Source organism: Triticum urartu, chromosome 2A (assembly GCF_056163025.1).
Source record: "Triticum urartu cultivar PI428250 chromosome 2A, HENAU_Tu73, whole genome shotgun sequence".
Classification (NCBI taxonomy): domain Eukaryota; kingdom Viridiplantae; phylum Streptophyta; class Magnoliopsida; order Poales; family Poaceae; genus Triticum; species Triticum urartu.
The window spans coordinates 69,869,618-69,890,109 of NC_141874.1; the positions used below are offsets into that span (position 1 = coordinate 69,869,618).

The following is a 20,492-nucleotide window of genomic DNA, read 5'->3' on the forward strand; positions in this document are numbered from 1 at the left end:
AAGAAAATGCAAAAACAAATAGAGAAGCACCCTAAAAACAGAAGAAGAACACACAAAGAAACCGGCCGAAACCCGGTGAGCCTTCTAGCCCAAATCTCTACTACTTAAAAAGAACGTAAGGTTCCCATTTCACCTCTTTTTCGTCCAACCTTCCATATATACGTCGCACTCTTTCCTTATCCTCTTTGATTTTTTTCCTCTCATATTTGATTGTTCTCCCATCCATTTAATTGTCTCATGTTTATTAACTTACCAAAATAAACACATATTTTGTTGGCAAGTCATTAAATTCTTACCAAATAAGTGCTTAACAATAAAATGGCAGAGAAATCATGGCGATTGCATACAAACATTTGGTAAGATTTTAGCGTATCAATATAATAATATACATGGATTCTCAAAAACAATAATATAGTACAATAATAGTCGTGCAGTCAGGGGCTAATCTACTAGAATGTTTATACTCCCATTGCAACGCACGGACAATTGTCTAGTTGATGTAAAAAAGAACTAGATGGGCCACCTGAAATACGATCTACGGTGCTACTCAGCCCAATGTACACCTTGGGCCAAGCAACACAACTGGGCCGAGTGCCATTGATCTCAAAAAAAAAAGCGGCAAAAATGTATGTGCGCATCCAGGGAATCGAACCTTGGTCAGTACCGTGGGAGGGTACTATGATACCACTACACCAGATACGCCCGCACAGTTAATGAAGTTAGTTTCTTATTTGTAGCGGATTTAGAATTCTGGTGGTACCAAAAGCACATACGAACATTATACATACGAAATAAGAATGCACAGTGTCCTCCAATTTTTCTTCTGCCGAGGCCTTTGCGGTTGTCACACAGCAATATGCTGTGTTTTTCGTTGTCCCTCCAAAATAAGTATCTCAAGTTTAATATAATTTTATACCTTTTTTAGGGAGTACAACTTTTTTTAAGGGGTATGACTTTGTACTAGAAATAGTATAAAGTTGAGATATTCATTTTGGGACGGAGGGAGTATAATCTTATATGAGGGATAAAGGGTAATTAATAAAGTGAAGGAAGAGAAGCACTCCTTGGAAATATTATTCTAGTCCCGAGCTCAATGATGTCAGATTTTTCAAATGATGTCAGATTTTTCAGAGCCCCCAACGAACGACCTCTCGATCGTCCGATCACCTAGGTTGTTGCCACGTCAGCGTCTTGGACTCATTCGCGCACGCGCCGTATCTAGCGAACGAACTCGGCTTCCTCTTCCCTCATCCCCTAACTCTCGTCCCCACATGCTCATTCCCCCTTCCCCGGCTATTCTCCCCATCGACAACTCTTTCCCGACGATCCTAGCGAAGTGTTGTGGTTGCAGCCGCAGATCTTGGCGATTCCCGTCATTTCTTCATGCATATGGTGCGGGTGGAGGCTGGCTGTGCTCGGAGAGACAGTAGTTGCCGGGGCTGCATCTTTGCCGTCGTCGTCGTCGTCGTCGTCGTCGTCAGGGAATGCGTGTTCGTGGTCGACGGGGCTGCACAATGGTGGTCGGCAAGGCGTGGTGGTGGTGTCCAGCGCCTAGGCCTCGCGACCTCCTCGGTGTATCCTCCAACACGTGTAGCCGCCACGGGCATCGCCATCCCCGGGTCACCACCGAGGCGACACCGAGGAAGTGGCCATGACGGTGCCCATCTTTGTCTCCGTCGACGTCTGCAGGTGCCGCTGACCATGGCGTTAGGAGAGGATGGAGGAGGAGGGGGTGTTGCGACGGCTGGCCATGGGGGAGAAGGTGGAGCTCACCTGCGACGAGGCGGCGCGGCGGCTCCACGTCCACATGGCGACGGTGGCAAATTTATGAGTTTTTTCAACTTGTCACATGGCAAATTTTGTACATTTTCTGTAATGTCCACATGGCAATTTTTCGAAATGTTTATAATAACATAACCATGGTAAATTCACTTTATTAACCATGGTAAAGAAACTAGAACCATAGCAAATTTACAATTCAAAAATTGCCAAGTTTTTTAAGAACAAAATCCATAAATCTGCCATGTGTCCATGGAAAATTCCTAAATTTGAAAAAAAATCAAAGAAATAAATCCCTAACTTTTGCCACGTGCTTATTACAAATTTCCAAAATTTTGCCATGTGTTTTTTCAATTTTAGTGAAACAAATTCCTAATTTTTTTCATCATTTTCAAATAACCAAATCCTTAACTTGGACATGTGCCCATTATAAATTCCCAAAAGTCGCCAAGTTGCTTAGATAACAAATTTCTTAAACTTTTAACGTGGAATTCTATTATAGTAGCATGGCAGTAATATTATTTAGACCATGCAAACTTTATTAATTAGACCATGGTAGTTTTTTGGGTAGCATGGCAATTGCATTGTTTAGACCATGTCAATTTTTTAATTAGCCATGGCAATTTAATTAATTAGAGCATGCCAAATTATTTGTCGTAGGTGTATATTATTTCCACGGAAAAATATACTATCATAAATTTATAAATTAGAGGATGGGAGTTTTATAAAGTACTCCCTCCGGTCCTTTTTACTCTGCACATTGGATTTGCCGAAAGTCAAACTTTGCTAAGTTTGACCAAATTTATATTAGAAATTATTAGCATCTATAATATGTAATAAATATAATATGAAAATATATTCCAAGATGAATCTAATGATATTGGTGTTGTTATGTGAATGTCTATAATTTTTTTTATATATTTGGTCAAAGTTGGATGAGATTGACTTCGGACAAACCTAATATGCGGAGTAAAAGGGACCGGAGGGAGTACGTATAGCATGGCAATTTTTATGAATTAGAGGATGTCAATTATAAATTTATATTTCTCTACTTTTTCTGCGTTCGAAAATATTTTCTTTTCATTTGATAGCATATTTTATGTAAGAAAGAAGTTATGGGTGTGGCCTTTTTTCTGCTCACCTCGTTAATTTTCTGGCCCATCTGGGCCGGCCTGGGTTCGCTTGAAAACACAGTTACAACGAATGTGGGATGCAACAGGGAGGTCTCGCTCGATCCTCCATCCCCTAGCGAATGAATAGTTCGCTATGGGGTAACTCCTCAATTGATGTTTGTCGAGTATTGGAGTGCAAATAATCAAAAATATTTTTCGGCAACAAACATTCCTTAGTTTTTTGCCTGCGTGCAAATATACATGATGAAATCACATTCGTGCAAGTCTAGGCAAAAATATCAAAATCAATACTCCAAATGCTTTCTAAGATATTCTTTTTGGAACATCAAATTTATTTATTTCGTCCCAAGCATTAGGAATGATTTTTATTCAGGAAAAAGTGCACGTACGTAGAAAATTCAACAATATTCATTGAAAAAATAATCAGAAAAAATTGAAGGTTTCGCTAATTTTCAGTTCGCGGGTGCATTTGAGCTCAAGTGTAGAAACCCTATGTTCGTGACTTGTTTGTTACTTCTGGAAATAAGATCCTTCAGATAATCAATTGGTGGCTATGTTCTATTGTATGCAGGTCGTTTCTATCTCATCTCACACTATAAAACACGCAAGCCCATTGTAGGAGTTGTATTTGTTTAGTCAAAGGTAGCAGTGGTGCTAGACGTACGACCATATGATGGTAGTGCCTTTAATTTTAAGTTTTAATTCTTTATGTATTTTTTTGAATTTTTTTTGGATGAGTGTGAATTTCCTAATATTGTCTCAATACACGTTTGTTGCCCATCAATAGTTCTAGGCGGCTTAGGTGGGCTGCGCACGCGTACGTTAGTTGGGCTTGGCTGCTGCTGCTTTCCTTTTCCTTTTCCTTTTCTTTTTCTTTCAGTTTTTCTATTTTGTTTTGAATTTCAATTTTGTTTCAAAACCAACTTGTTCTAAATTCCTCTAGGAATATTAATAGAAGATTAGGCCCTCTTTAGGTCCTATGGGTATTTGTTTCCTGTCGAATAAAATATATAGTCTTATATAATATTCCCAATTAATTTTTAAATTGATTCAAAAAGATCAAGTTCACTAAACATATTTTGGTAAATTTTATCAGAGGCTCAAAATCTTATTTGGGGCTTATTAAACATTTTATTATGCCCAATAAAATATTTAATTTGCCACCCTATTTTTGGTATATCAGTTTATCCCCTAAATTCCTTTAGGGTTGAATTTAATTGCCAATGGATTTAGGGTTTAAAATAAATATTAGGGATTTATGAATATTATTCCAACCCAAAATATTTAATAATGGTCACGGATATTTATGTGGACTCATTTTTTGGTTTTACACGTAAGCCCTAAATGACAATTTAAGGTTCTAAATAATTCCAAAAAAACACATTTTCAATCAAATTAAACAATTCCTATTTAAGTTATAGCTAATAACAGGCAATCACAACCAATTTTGGGAAAAATTGTAAAAAAAGTAACATTCCAGATTTGGACAAAATCTGGAATGTGACAACATGACTGGACCTCTATGACGGGCCGAGGGAGGCCATAGATACCTCCTCGCCCTAGTTGATAAGTTCACCAAGTGAATTGAATGAAGGTTACTAGTAAAGCCATCGAGACGGTCACCAAATTCCCATCTGGTGTAATACACCGTTACAGCATGCCCCATAGTATCATCACCGACAATGGTCAAAATTTCATGTCAAAACCCCTTGAACCCTCTTAGTAAAGAGTAGGACTAATTAGTCCAATTTCAAAGCCACGATCCTTTAACAACTTGGTAAGTTTCTCATACCACACACGTGGGCTTGTTTATAGTCATGAAGCGGGATTTCAAATTTATAGACATGACTGGGGAACTTGGGATCCTCGAACCCTGTAGGTTGTTTGACATACACCAATTTATTTAGGAGACCATTAAGAAATGCATTCTTCATATTCATTTGTTGCATCTTAATATTACGATGCGATGCATCTACAAGCAACATGTGAATATATTCAAGGCGAGCAACTGGAGCAAAGGTTTCACCATAACTGATATCTTTGACTTGGGAGAAACCTTCAGCCATTAATACATCTCAAACGTATCTATATTTTGTGATTGTTTTATGCTATTATAGTATCACTTTTGTATACTTCTTATAGCATTTTATGTTATTTTCTGTACTAACCTATTAATTTAGTGTCAGTGTCAGTTCTTGTTTCGTGCATGTTTTTGACTTTTCAGAAAATTGATATCTATCGAGGTAAAAAGATATGAGTATTTAATATGTTTTTTTCGGGCAACGAAGATTCGAGAAAAGCACCGGGGGCAGGGGACCCATAGGGCCTGGTGGCACGCCCATGCACTAGGCGTGCCCCGTGGCCACATGGGCCCCACAAGCACCGCCTTACGCCCATTCTTCCCTTTATAGATTCCATAATTCCTAAAACCCTCGGTACCAATTTTATCTGAATTTTTTCGCCACCGCAAGCTTCTGTTTCGAGGAGATCCAATCTAGAGGCATGTTATGGTACTCTACCGGGGGGGAATCCATTGCCGGAGACTTCTTCATCAACCTTGCTAACTCCATGACCATTTGTGAGTAGTTTTCTTGGGACCTTAATTAGGGTCCATAGTGGTAGCAAGATGGCTCTCTCCCTTTCTCTCTCTCTCTCCCTCCCTCTCTCAGCTTCAATATCAAGTTCCAGTGAGTTGCCTCACATGATCAAGATCAATTCGATGTAATTCGTAGTTGTCTTCGTTGGGATATGATGGATTGTCACTTTATGATCATATTGTCCTTTGAACTCAATTGATTTTTTGAGGTTTTTTGATATATAATTAAACAGCCATGTATGCTCCTCGATCTATCTATCTTATTCGGCCAAGTTTGATGGGTTTTTTCTTCAAAGGGACTATGCATTGTAGTGGGTTCTAATCTAACTGAACATCTGGGTGTGCAGAGAGAACTCTCTCATCGGCCTGATGCTGATGCAAGATTTATGCCTACACATGAGCTTTTGGACATCACTTTGTTGGGGATCGTAGTAATAATTCAAAATTTTCCTACATGTCACCAAGATCAATCTAGGAGATGCTAGCAACGAGAGAGAGACGGAGTGCATCTTCATACCCTTGAAGATCGCTAAGCGGAAGCGTTACAAGAACGCGGTTGATGGATCCGATCTAGCGCTGAACGGACGGCGCCTCTGTGTTCAACACACGTGCAGCCTAGGGACGTCGCCTCCTTCTTGATCCATCAAGGGGAGAGGAGAAGTTGAGGGAGAACTCCAGCAGCACGATGGCGTGGTGATGGAGGAGCTTGTGGTTCTCCGGCAGGGCTTCGCCAAGCACTATGGAAGAGGAGGAGGAGTTGGCGAGGGGGAGGGTTGCGCCAGGGGAAGGGTATGGCTGCCCTCCCACCTCCTCACTATATATAGGGGAAGGGGAGAGAGGGGCAGGCGCCCTAGGGTTTATCCTAGGGGGCGGCGGCTAGGGCAGATTGGATCTCCCTATAGGGAAACCCTAGGTAGACTTGCCCCCCAAGCCAAGCAGGTGGAGGCTTGCCTCCCAAGCCAGGTGGAGGCGCCCCAAGTCCCCAAGTAACGTGGGAAAAGGGTGTGGGGGTGCACAGCCCCTTAGTGGGCTGGTTTGCCCCCTCCCCTTGGCCCATGAGGCCCTGCAACACTTGCCGGGGCTCCCGAAACACCTTTCGGTCATGCTGGCCATAGCCTGGTACCCCCGGAACACTTCCCGATTCCAATACCCTTCGTCCAATATATCGATCTTCACCTTCGGACCATTTCGGAACTCCACGTGACGTCCGGGATCTCATCCGGGACTCCGAACTACCTTCGGTAACCACATACTATTTCCCATAACAACTCTAGCGTCACCGAACCTTAAGTGTGTAGACCCTACGGGTTCGGGAACCATGCAGACATGACCGAGACCTCTCTCCGGCCAATAACCAACAGCGGGATCTGGATACCCATGTTGGCTCCCACATGTTCCATGATGATCTCATCGGATGAACTATGATGTCGGGGATTCAATCAATCTCGTATACAATTCCTTTTGTCCATCGGTATGTTACTTGCCCGAGATTCGATCGTCGGTATCCCTATACCTTGTTCAATCTCGTTACCGGCAAGTCTCTTTACTCGTTCCGTAATGCATGATACCGTGGCTAACTCAATAGTCACACTAAGCTCATTATGATGATGCATTACCGAGTGGGCCCAGAGATACCTCTCCATCACACGGATTGACAAATCCCAGTCTCGATTCGTGCCAACCCAACAGACACTTTCGGAGATACCTATAGTGCACCTTTATAGTCACCCAGTTATGTTGTGACATTTGATACACCCAAAGCATTCCTACGGTATCTGGGAGTTGCGCAATCTCATGGTCTAAGGAAACGATACTTGACATTAGGAAAGCTCTAGCAAACGAACTACGCGATCTTGTGCTATGCTTAGGATTGGGTGACACTCATCTTTTCTCTATCTTCTGCCGAGGTCGGGCATTGAGCCATGCTCAATCTCACACCTTGCAATGCAGGCAAGAACCCCTTCTTGGATTGATCCATATTGAACTTCTTCAATATCTTGTCAAGGTATGTGCTTTGTGAAAGACCAATGAGGAGTCTCGATCTATCTCGATGCCTAATATGTAAGCAGCTTCTCCAAGATCCTTCATTGAAAAACACTTATTCAAGTAGGCCTTTATGCTTTCCAAAAGTTCTATATCATTTCCCATCAATAGTATATCATCCACATATAATATGAGAAATGCTACAGAGCTCCCACTAACTTTCTTGTAAACACAAGCTTCTCCATAGGTCTGCATAAACCTAAACGCTTTGATCATTTCATCAAAGCGAATGTTCCAACTCCGAGATGCTTGCACCAGCCCATAGATGGAGCGCTGGAGCTTGCATACCTTGTCAGCATTCTTAGGATCGACAAAACCTTCCGGCTGCATCATATACAATTCTTCCTTAAGGAAACCATTATGGAATGCCGTTTTGACGTCCATTTGTCATATCTTATAATCGTAGAATGCGGCAATTGCTAACATGATTCAGACGGACTTCAGCTTCGCTACGGGTGAGAAGGTCTCATCGTAGTCAATCCCTTGAACTTGTCTAACCCTTAGCGACAAGCCGAGCCTTATAGATGGTCACATTACCATCTGCGTCAGTCTTCTTCTTAAAGATCCATTTATTCTCTATGGTTTGTCGATCATCGGGCAAGTCTGTCAATGTCCATACTTTGTTTTCATACATGGATCCTATCTCGGATTTCATGGCTTCAAGCCATTTGTTGGAATCTGGGCCCGCCATCGCTTCTTCATAGTTCGAAGGTTCACTGTTGTCTAACAACGTGATTTCCAGGACAGGGTTGCCGTACCACTCTGGTGCGGAACGTGTCCTTGTGGACCTACGAAGTTTAGTAGCACCTTGATCCGAAGTTTCATGATAATCATTATTAACTTCCTCTCTAGTCGGTGCAGGCACCACAGAAACATCTTCCTGAGCTGCACTACTTTCCGGTTCAAGAGGTAGTACCTCATCAAGTTATACTTTCCTCCCACTTACTTCTTTTGAGAGAAACTCTTTCTCTATAAAGGATCCATTCTTGGCAACAAAGATCTTGCCTTCGGATCTGAGGTAGAAGGTATACCCAATAGTTTCCTTAGGGTATCCTATGAAGACGCATTTTTCTGACTTGGGTTCGAGCTTTTCAGGTTGAAGTTTCTTGACATAAGCATCGCATCCCCAAACTTTCAGAAACGACAGCTTAGGTTTCTTTCCAAACCATAATTCATACGGTGTCGTCTCAATGAATTTCGACAGAGCCCTATTTAAAGTGATAGCAGTAGATCGGTAAGAGACATCATAGATCGCACCATATCAAATAGAGTGCGATTACGATGTTTGGACACACCATTACACTGAGGTGTTCCAGGCGGCATGAGTTGTGAAACAATTCCACATTTCCTTAAGTGCGTGCCAAACTCGTGACCCAAATATTCCCCTCCGTGATCTGATCGTAAGAACTTTATTTTCCTGTCACGTTGATTCTCTACCTCACTCTGAAATTCCTTGAACTTTTCAAAGGTCTCAGACTTGTGTTTCATTAAGTTGACATACCCATATCTACTTAAGTCATCAGTGAGGGTGAGAACACAATGATAGCCACCGCGAGCCTCAACGCTCATTGGACCGCACACATCAGTATGTATGATTTCCAATAAACTGGTTGCTCGCTCCATTGTTCCGGAGAACGGAGTCTTGGTCATTTTGCCCATGAGGCATGGTTCACACATGTCAAATGATTCATAATCAAGAGACTCCAAAAGTCCATCTACATGGAGTTTCTTCATGCGTTTGACACCAATGTGACCAAGGCGGCAGTGCCACAAGTATGTGGGACTATCATTACCAACCTTACATCTTTTGGCATTCATACTATGAATATGTGTAACATCACGTTTGAGATTCAATAAAAATAAACCATTGACCAACGAGGCATGACCATAAAACATATCTCTCATATAAATAGAACAACCATTATTCTCGGATTTAAATGAGTAGTCATCTCGCATTAAACGAGATCCTGATACAATGTTCATGCTCAAAGCTGGTACTAAATAACAATTATTGAGGTTTAAAACTAATCCCAAAGATAGATGTAGAGGCAGCGTGACGACGGCGATCACATCGACCTTGGAACCATTCCCGACGCGCATCGTCACCTCGTCCTTTGCTAGTCTCCGCTTATTCCGCAGCTCCTATTTTGAGTTACAAATATGAGCAACCGCACCGGTATCAAATACCCAGGAGCTACTACGAGTGCTGGTAAGGTACACATCAATAACATGTATATCATATATACCTTTGGTGTTGCCGGCCTTCTTACTCGCTAAGTACTTGGGGCAGTTCCGCTTCCAGTGACCATTTCCCTTGCAATAAAAGCACTTAGTCTCAGGCTTGGGTCCATTCTTTGGCTTCTTCCTGGCAACTGGCTTACCGGGTGCGGCAATTCCCTTGTCGTCCTTCTTGAAGTTCTTCTTACCCTTGCCTTTCTTGAAACTAGTGGTCTTATTCACCATCAACACTTGGTGTTCCTTTTTGATTTCCACCTCCTCTGATTTTAGCATTGAATATAACTCAGGAATGGACTTCTCCATCCGTTGCATATTGTAGTTCATCACAAATCTCTTGTAGCTAGGTGGAAGCGACTAGAGGATCCTGTCAATGACCGAGTCATCTGGAAGATTAACTCCCAGCTGAGGCAAGCGGTTGTGCAACCCAGACATTTTGAGTATATGCTTGCTGACAGAACTGTTTTCCTCCATCTTACAACTATAGAACTTGTTAGAGACTTCATATCTCTCGACTCGGGCATGAGCTTGGAAAACCATTTTTAGCTCTTGGAACATCTCATATGCTCTGTGCTGCTCAAAATGCTTTTGGAGCCCCAATTCTAAGCTGTAAAGCATGCCGCACTGAACCAGGGAGTAATCATCACTACGCGACTGCCAGGCGTTCATAACGTCTTGAGTTGCTGGGAAAATGGGTGCTTCACCTAGCGGTGCTTCAAGGACATATGCTTTCTTGGCAGCTATATATGAGGATGACCCTCAAGTTACGGACCCAATCCGTATAGTTGCTACCATCGTCTTTCAGCTTGGTTTTCTCTAGGAACGCGTTGAAGTTGAGGGCAACATTGGCGTGGGCCATTGGATCTACAGGATAGATTGTAAAGACAACTTTAGACTAAGTTCATGATAATTAAGTTCATCTAATCAAGTTATTAATGAACTCCCACTTAGGTAGACATCCCTCTATTCATCTAAGTGATACATGATCCGAATCGACTAGGTCGTGTCCGATCATCACGTGAGACGGACTAGTCATCAACGGTGAACATCTCCATGTTGATCGCATCTACTATTCGACTCGTGTTCGACCTTTTGGTCTCTTGTGTTCCGAGGCCATGTCTGTACATGCTAGGCTCGTCAAGTCAACCTAAGTGTTTCGCATGTGTAAATCTGGCTTATACCCGTTGTATGCGAACGTTAAAATCTATCACACCCGATCATCACATGGTGCTTCGGAACAACGATCCTTTGCAACGGTGCACAGTTAGGGAAAACACTTCCTTGAAACTTTGTGAGGGATCATCTTATTTATGCTACCGTCATTCTAAGAAAATAAGATGCAAACATGATAAACATCACATGCAAATCATAAAGTTACATGATATGGCCAATATCATCTTACGCCTTTTGATCTCCATCTTCGAGGCGCAGCATGATCACCTTCGTCACTGGCATGACACCCTGATCTCCATCATCATGATCTCCATCATCGTGTCTTCATGAAGTTGTCTCGCCATCTATTACTTCTACTACTATGGCTAATGGTTAGCAATAAAGTAAAGTAATTACATGGCGTTTTTCATTGACACGCAGGCCATACAATAAATTAAGACAACTCCTATGGCTCCTGCCAGTTGTCATACTCATCGACATGCAAGTCATGAATCCTATTACAAGAACATGATCAATCTCATACATCACATATATATAATTCATCACATCCTTTTGGCCATATCACATCACATAGCATACCCTGCAAAAACAAGTTAGACGTCCTCTAATTGTTGTTGCATGTTTTACGTGGCTGCTATGGGTTTCTAGCAAGAACATTTCTTACCTACGCAAAAGCCACAACGGTGATATGCCAATTGCTATTTACCCTTCATAAGGACCCTCTTCATCGAATCCGATCCGACTAAAGTGGGAGAGACAGACACCCGCTAGCCACCTTATGCATCAAGTGCATGTTTGTCGGTGGATCCAGTCTCATGTAAGCATACGTGTAAGGTCGGTCCGGGCCGCTTCATCCCACAATGCCGCTGAATCAAGATAAGACCAGTAATGGTAAGAAAATCGACCAAATCATCGCCCACAACTACTTTGTGTTCTACTCGTGCGAAGAATCTACACATAGACCTAGCTCTGATGCCACTGTTTGGGGATCATAGTAATAATTCAAAATTTTCCTACGTGTCACCAAGATCAATCTAGGAGATGCTAGCAACGAGAGAGAGAGAGAGAGGGAGTGCATCTTCATACCATTGAAGATCGCTAAGCGGAAGCGTTACAAGAACGCGGTTGATGGAGTCGTACTCGCGGTGATTCAAATCACGGAAGATCCGATCTAGCACCGAACGGACGGCGCCTCCGCGTTCAACACACGTACAACCTAGGGACATCTCCTCCTTCTTGATCCAGCAAGGGGAGAGGATAAGTTGAGGGAGAAATCCAGCAGCACGACGATGTGGTGATGGAGGAGCTCGTGGTTCTCTGGCAGGGCTTCGCCAAGCACTACGGAAGAGGAGGATGAGTTGGAGAGGGGGAGGGCTGCACCAGGGGAAGGGTATGGTTGCCCTCCCACCTCCTCACTATATATAGGGGAAGGGGAGAGAGGGGGAGGTTCCCTGATGACCCACAAGTATAGGGGATCTATCGTAGTCCTTTCGATAAGTAAGAGTGTCGAACCCAACAAGGAGCAGAAGGAAATGATAAGCGGTTTTCAGCAAGGTATTCTCTGCAAGCACTGAAATTATCGGTAACAGATAGTTTTGTGATAAGGTAATTGGTAACGAGTAACAAGTAACAAGAGTAAATAAGGTTCAGCAAGATGGCCCAATCCTTTTTTTAGCAAAGGACAAGCCTAGACAAACTCTTATATGAAGGAAAGCGCTCCCGAGGACACATGGGAATTATCGTCAAGCTAGTTTTCATCACGATCATATGATTCACGTTCGGTACTTTGATAATTTGATATGTGGGTGGACCGGTGCTTGGGTACTGCCCTTACTTGGACAAGCATCCCACTTATGATTAACCCCCATTGCAAGCATCCACAACTACAACAGAAGTATTAAGGTAAACCTAACCATATCATGAAACATATGGATCCAAATCAGCCCCTTACGAAGCAACGCATAAACTAGGGTTTAAGCTTCTGTCACTCTAGCAACCAATCATCTACTTATTACTTCCCAATGCCTCCCTCTAGGCCCAAACAATGGTGAAGTATCATGTAGTCGACGTTCACATGACACCACTAGAGGGATGACAACATACATCTTATCAAAATATCGAACGAATACCAAATTCACATGACTACTAATAGCAAGACTTCTCCCATGTCCTCAGGAACAAATGTAACTACTCGCAAAGCATATTCATGTTCATAATCAGAGGGGTATTAATATGCATAATGGATCTGAACATATGATCTTCCACCAAGTAAACCAACTAGCATCAACTACAAGGAGTAATCAACACTACTAGCAACCCACAGGTACCAATCTGAGGTTTGGATACAAAGATTGGATACAAGAGATGAACTAGGGTTTGAGATGAGATGGTGCTGGTGAAGATGTTGATGGAGATTGACCCTCTCCCAATGAGAGGATCGTTGGTGATGCCGATGGTGGTGATTTCCCCCTCCTGGGGGAAGTTTCCCCGGCAGAACAGCTCCGCCAGAGCACTAGATTGGTTCCGCCTCATGGTGGCGGAGTCTCATCCCGAAAGCTTGCTTATTATTTTTTTCCTCCACGAAAGACTCCATATAGTAGAAGATGGGCATCGGAGGGCCACCAGGGGGCCCACGAGGCAGGGGGGCGCGCCTAGGGGGGTAGGGCGCGCCCCCACCCTCGTGGCAGATGGGTGGCCCCCCTCTGGTACTTCTTGCGCTCAATATTTTTTTATTCTGAATCGTGCTCCCGTGAAGTTTCAGGACTTTTGGAGATGTGCAGAATAGGTCTCTAATATTTGCTCCTTTTCCAGCCTAGAATTCCAGCTACCGGCATTCTCCCTCTTCATGTAAACCTTGTAAAATAAGAGAAAATAGGCATAAGTATTGTGACATAATGTGTAATAAAATCCCATAATGCAATAAATATCGATATAAAAGCATGATGCAAAATGGACGTATCAACTCCCCCCAAGCTTAGACCTCGCTTGTCCTCAAGCGAAAGCCGAAATCGAAAAATATGTCCACATGTTTGGAGATAGAGGTGTCTATAAAAAATAAAATACGGACATGAGGGCATCATGATCATTCTTAAAACAACAACATATATATATATTGCCATATGATCTCTTATGCTAAAGTAACAATTCAATCACAATTTCAAGTATGGGTCATAAACTTCATTGAGAACCAACAAACTCTAATCTCAGTCATTGAGGCAATTGCAATTTATCATAACATAGGAAAGAGTCAATATAAGAGCTTTTCAGCAAGTCCGCATACTCAACCATCTTTTAGTCTTTCATAATTGCTAACACTCACGCAATATTTATGGGTATGAAGTTTTAATCGGACACAGAGAAAGATAGGGGCTTATGGTTTTGCCTCCCAACGTTTTACCTCAAGGGTAATGTCAACAATAATAGTTCATGAAGACTCACATCCAATTAGCTATATATATCAGGATCTTTCCAACACATTGTGCTTGCCAAAGGATAAAATGTAAAAAGGAAAGGTGAAGATCATCATGACTCTTATGTAAGGTAGAAGATAAAAGTAAAAGACGGGCCCTTCGCAAAGGGAAGCAGAGGTTGTCATGCGCTTTTATGGTTGGATGCACAAAATCTTAATGCAAAAGAACGTCACTTTATATTTCCACTTGTGATATGGACCTTTATTATGCAGTCTGTCGCTTTTATTTCTTCCATATCACAAGATTGTATAAAGCTTATTTTCTCCGCACTAATAAGTCATACATATTTAGAGAGCAATTTTTATTTCTTGCACCGATGAAAACTTACTTGAAGGATCTTACTCAATCCATAGGTAGATATGGTGGACTCTCATGGCAAAACTGGGTTTAGGGATATTTGGAAGCACAAGTAGTATCTCTACTTGGTGCAAAGAAATTAGCTAGCATGAGAGGGAAAGGCAAGCTCAACACGTTGGATGATCCATGACAATATAATTTATCTCAGATGTAAGAAAACATAACCCACTACGTTGTCTTCCTTGTCCAACATCAACTCTTAGCATGTCATACTTTAATGAGTGCTCACAATCATAAAAGATGTCCAAGATAGTATATTTATATGTGAACCTCTCTTTCTTTATTACTTACTATTAATTGCAACGATGACCAAAACTATGTTTGTCAACTCTCAACAACTTTTATTCATCATACTCTTTATATGTGAGCTCATTACTCCATAAGATTCACATGATCTCTTTATTTCTTTTTATTTCTTCTCTTTTATTTTATTTAATTCCGTCAAGATCATAGCCAAATAATCAAGCCCTTGACTCAACATTAATCTTTATTATATAGCTCATGGACTCGATTACATAGAGGGATCATAAAGCAAAACTCACAACTAGATCATACTAAAACTTTATTCTACTAGATCAAGATATTACCAAAAGGATCGAACTAAGAAAAACGGTAAAGATAAAAGTGATGGTGATATGATACTGGGGCACTCCCCCAAGCTTGGCAGTTGCCAAGGGGAGTGCCCATACCCATGTGATTATGTCTGTTTTTCCGGTGAGGGAGATGGAGTAGTTGATAATGTAGGCTTGTCGTCCCTCTTCCAAGGCATAGGCTCATCATCATAGAAGGATGATCGAGTCTCTGCTACCTCTTGAGCACTGCGTTGGTTTTCCCCGAAGAGGAAGGGATGATGTAGTAAAGTAGCGTAAGTATTTCCCTCAGTTTTTGAGGACCAAGGTATCAATCCAGTAGGAGGCTACGCGCGAGTCCCTCGTACCTGCACAAAACAAATAAATCCTCACAACCAATGCGAATAGGGGTTGTCAATCCCTACACGGCCACTTACGAGAGTGAGATCTAATAGATATGATAAGATAATATTTTTGGTATTTTTGTGATAAAGATGCAAAGTAAAATAAAGGCAAGGGAAAAAAGCAAAGGAAATAACTAAGTAGTAGGAGATTAATATGATAAACATAGACCCGGGGGCCATAGGTTTCACTAGTGGCTTCTCTCGAGAGCATAAGTATTCTACGATGGGTGAACAAATTACTGTTGAGCAATTGACAGAATTGAGCATAGTTATGAGAATATCTAGGTATGATCATGTATATAGGCATCACGTCCGAGACAAGTAGACCGACTCCTGCCTGCATCTACTACTATTACTCCACTCATCGACCGCTATCCAGCATGCATCTAGAGTATTAACCTAAAAACAGAATAACGCCTTAAGCAAGATGACATGATGTAGAGGGATAAACTCATGCAATATGATGAAAACCCCATCTTGTTATCCTCGATGGCAACAATACAATATGTGCCTTGCTGCCCCTACTGTCACTGGGAAAGGACACCGCAAGATTGAACCCAAAGCTAAGCACTTCTCCCATTGCAAGAAAGATCAATCTAGTAGGCCAAACCAAACTAATAATTTGAAGAGACTTGCAAAGATAACCAATCATACATAAAAGAATTCAGAGAAGATTCAAATATTGTTCATAAATAGACTTGATCATAAACCCACAATTCATCGGTCTCAACAAACACACCGCAAAAAAAAAGATTACATCGAATAGTTCTCCACAAGAAAGGGGGAGAACATTGTATTGAGATCCAAAAAGAGAGAAGAAGCCATCTATCTAATAACTATGGACCCATAGGTCTTAGGTAAACTACTCACACTTCATCGGAGGGGCTATGGTGTTGATGTAGAAGCCCTCCGTGATCGATGCCCCCTCCGACGGTGCTCCGGAACAGGCCCCAAGATGGGATCTCATGGATACAGAAAGTTGCGGCGGTGGAATTAGGTTTTTGGCTCCGTATCTGATCGTTTGGGGGTGCGTAGGTATATATAGGAGGAAGGAGTACGTCGGTGGAGCAACAGGGGCCCACGAGGGTGGAGGACACGCCTGGGGGGGGGTAGGCGCGCCCCCTACCTCGTGGCCTCCTCTTTTGTGTCTTGACGTAGGGTCCAAGTCTCCTGAGTCTTGTTCGTTGAGAAAATCACGTTCCCGAAGGTTTCATTCCGTTTGGACTCCGTTTGATATTCCTTTCCTTCGAAACCCTAAAACAGGCAAAAAACAACAATTCTGGGCTGGGCCTTCGGTTAATAGGTTAGTCCCAAAAATAATATAAAAGTGGATAATAAAGCCCAATAATGTCCAAAACAGTAGATAATATGGCATGGAGCAATCAAAAATTATAGATACGTTGGAGACGTATCAAGCATCCCCAAGCTTAATTCCTGCTTGTCCTCGAGTAGGTAAATGATAAAAACAGAATTTTTGATGCGGAGTGCTACTTGGCATAATTTCAATGTAATTCTTCTTAATTGTGGTATGAATATTCATATCCAAAAGATTCAAGATAAAAGTTCATATTGACATAAAAAAATAATACTTCAAGCATACTAACTAAGCAATTATGTCCTCTCAAAATAACATGGCCAAAGAAAGTTCATCCCTACAAAATCATATAGTTTAGTCATGCTCCATTTTCGTCACACAAGAATGCTCTCATCATGCACAACCCCGATGACAAGCCAAGCAATTGTTTCATACTTTAGTAATCTCAAACCTATAAACTTTCACGCAATATATGAGCGCGATCCATGGACATAGCACTATGGGTGGAATAGAATATAATGAGGGGATTATGTGGAGAAGACAAAAAAGGAGAAAGTCTCACATCAACGAGGCTAATCAATGGGCTAGGGAGATGCCCACCAATTGATGTTAATGCAAGGAGTAGAGATTGCCATGCAACGGATGCACTATAGCTATAAATGTATGAAGGCTCAACAAAAGAAACTAAGTGGGTGTGCATCCAACTTGCTTGCTCACGAAGACCTAGGGCACTTGAGGAGGCCCATTGTTGGAATATACAAGCCAAGTTCTATAATGAAAATTCCCACTAGTATATGAAAGTGACAAAACAAGAGACTCTCTATCATGAAGATTATGGTGCTACTTTGAAGCACAAGTGTGGCAAAGGATAGTAACATTGTCCCTTCTCTCTTTTTCTCTCTTTTTTGGGGCATTCTCTTTTTATGGCCTTTCTCTTTTTTAATTCCTCACTTGGGACAATGCTCTAGAAAATGATGATCATCACACTTTTATTTATTTACAACTCAATGATTACAACTCGATACTAGAACAAAAGATGACTCTATATGAACGCCTTCGGCGGTGTACCGGGATATGCAATGGACCAAGAGTGACATTTATGAAAGAATTATGAACAGTGGCTTTTCCACAAATACTATGTCAACTACATGATCATGCTAAGCAATATGACAATAATGAATGTGTCATGATAAACGGAATGGTGGAAAGTTGCATGGCAATATATCTCGGAATGGCTATGGAAATGCCATAATAGGTAGGTATGGTGGCTGTTTTGAGGAAGATATAAGGAGGTTTATGTGTGAAAGAGCGTATCATATCACGGGGTTTGGATGTACCGGCGAAGTTTGCGCCAACTCTCAATGTGAGAAAGGGCCATGCACGGTACCGAAGAGGCTAGCAAGGATGGAAAGGTGAGAGTGCGTATAATCCATGGACTCAACATTAGTCATAAAGAACTCACATACTTATTGCAAAAATCTACAAGTCATCAAAAACCTCGGCACTACGCGCATGCTCCTAGGGGGATAGATTGGTAGGAAAAGACCATCGCTCATCCCCGACCGCCACTCATAAGGAGGACAATCAAATTACACCTCATGTTCCAAATTTGTTACATAACGTTTACCATACGTGCATGCTACGGGACTTGCAAACTTCAACACAAGCATTTCTCAATTTCACAACTACTCAACTAGCTGGCTTTGATATTATTACCTCCATATCTCAAAACAATCATCAAGCATCAAACTTCTCTTAGTATTCAAAACACTCATAAGAAAGTTTTACTAATCTTGAATACCTAGCATATTAGGATTTTAAGAAAATTACCATGCTATTTAAGACTCTCAAAATAATCTAAGTGAAGCATGAGAGATCAATAGTTTCTATAAAACAAATCCACCACCGTGCTCTAAAAGATATAAGTGAAGTACTAGAGAAAACTATATAACTCAAAAGATATAAGCGAAGCACATAGAGTATTCTAGCAAATTCCAAATCATGTATGGCTCTCTCAAAAGGTGTGTACAGCAAGGATGATTGTATAAACTAAAAGTTAAAGACTCAAATCATACAAGACGCTCCAAGCAAAACACATATCATGTGGCGAATAAAAATATAGCTCCAAGTAAAGTTACCGATAGAAGTAGACGAAAGAGGGGATGCCTTCCGGGGCATCCCCAAGCTTTGGCTTTTAGGTGTCCTTATATTATATTGGGGGTGCCATGGGCATCCCCAATCTTAGGATCTTTCCACTCCTTGTTCCATAATCCATCAAATCTTTACCCAAAACTTGAAAACTTCACAACACAAAACTCAAAGTATAAAATCTCATGAGCTCCGTTAGCGAAAGAAAACAAAAGACCACTTCAAGGTACTGTAATGAACTAATTCTTTATTTATATTGGTGTTATACCTACTGTATTCCAACTTCTCTATGGTTTATAAACTATTTTACTAGCCATAGATTCATCAAAATAGGCAAACAACACACGAAAAACAGAATCTGTCAAAAACAGAACAGTCTGTAGTAATCTGTAGCTTGCGCAAGATCTGCAACCCCAAAAATTCAAAAATAAATTGCTGGACGTGAGGAATTTATCTATTAATCATCTGCAAAAAGAATTAACTAAATAGCACTTTCCAAATAACAATGGCAGTAGTTCTCGTGAGCGCTAAAGTTTCTGTTTTTTACAGCAACATCAACAAGACTTTCCCCAAGTCTTCCCAACGGTTCTACTTGGCAAAACACTAATTAAACACAAAAAACACAATCAAAACAGAGGCTAGATAAATTATTTATTACTAAACAGGAGCAAAAACCAAGGAATAAAAATAAAATTGGGTTGCCTCCCAACAAGCGCTATCGTTTAACACCCCTAGCTAGGTATAACAAGCAAGGATAGATCTAGGCATTGCCATCTTTGGTAGGCAATTCTTCAATGAGGCATCTACCATTTTTAGGATTTTATTTCTTTTTATTTATTAGCAAACTTTTAGGCACAAGATTGAAAAATTCATTTGTAACAAATGGCTCCTTAATGAAAAAAAGATTGGGATGAATACTTATAGATTTTAGATCCGCAGTTTCCTTACTAGAGGATTCACCCTTATTTTTAGGAACATACATAAGCTTGGCAATTTTAGCGGGAGGACTTGGAGTGTTCTTTACGGAAGAAAAAGCAGTTCCCAAGTTGGTAATAATATCCTCAAGTTTATCAATTCTAGTGGAATCATGATTTATTTTCTCATTAACTATGGGTTCCTTCTCTTTAATATTTTTCAAAGTGACTCCTACTTTAGATCCATATTGAGAGATTCGGTTGTGAATCTTTTTATCCAAAATTTCAATTAACTCTATGGTAGCAACCTTATTTTCAATAATTTCAAGCCTTTGCATTACATGCTCTAAAGTTAA

General features: G+C 41.2%; 1 non-coding gene across 1 annotated transcript; it reads right to left on the reverse strand.

The window, feature by feature from the left end:
- Positions 1–631: 631 nt before the first annotated feature.
- Positions 632–702, reverse strand: TRNAG-CCC (transfer RNA glycine (anticodon CCC)). Its single transcript has one exon. It is a non-coding gene; the product is annotated as a tRNA-Gly (tRNA).
- Positions 703–20,492: the final 19,790 nt, after the last annotated feature.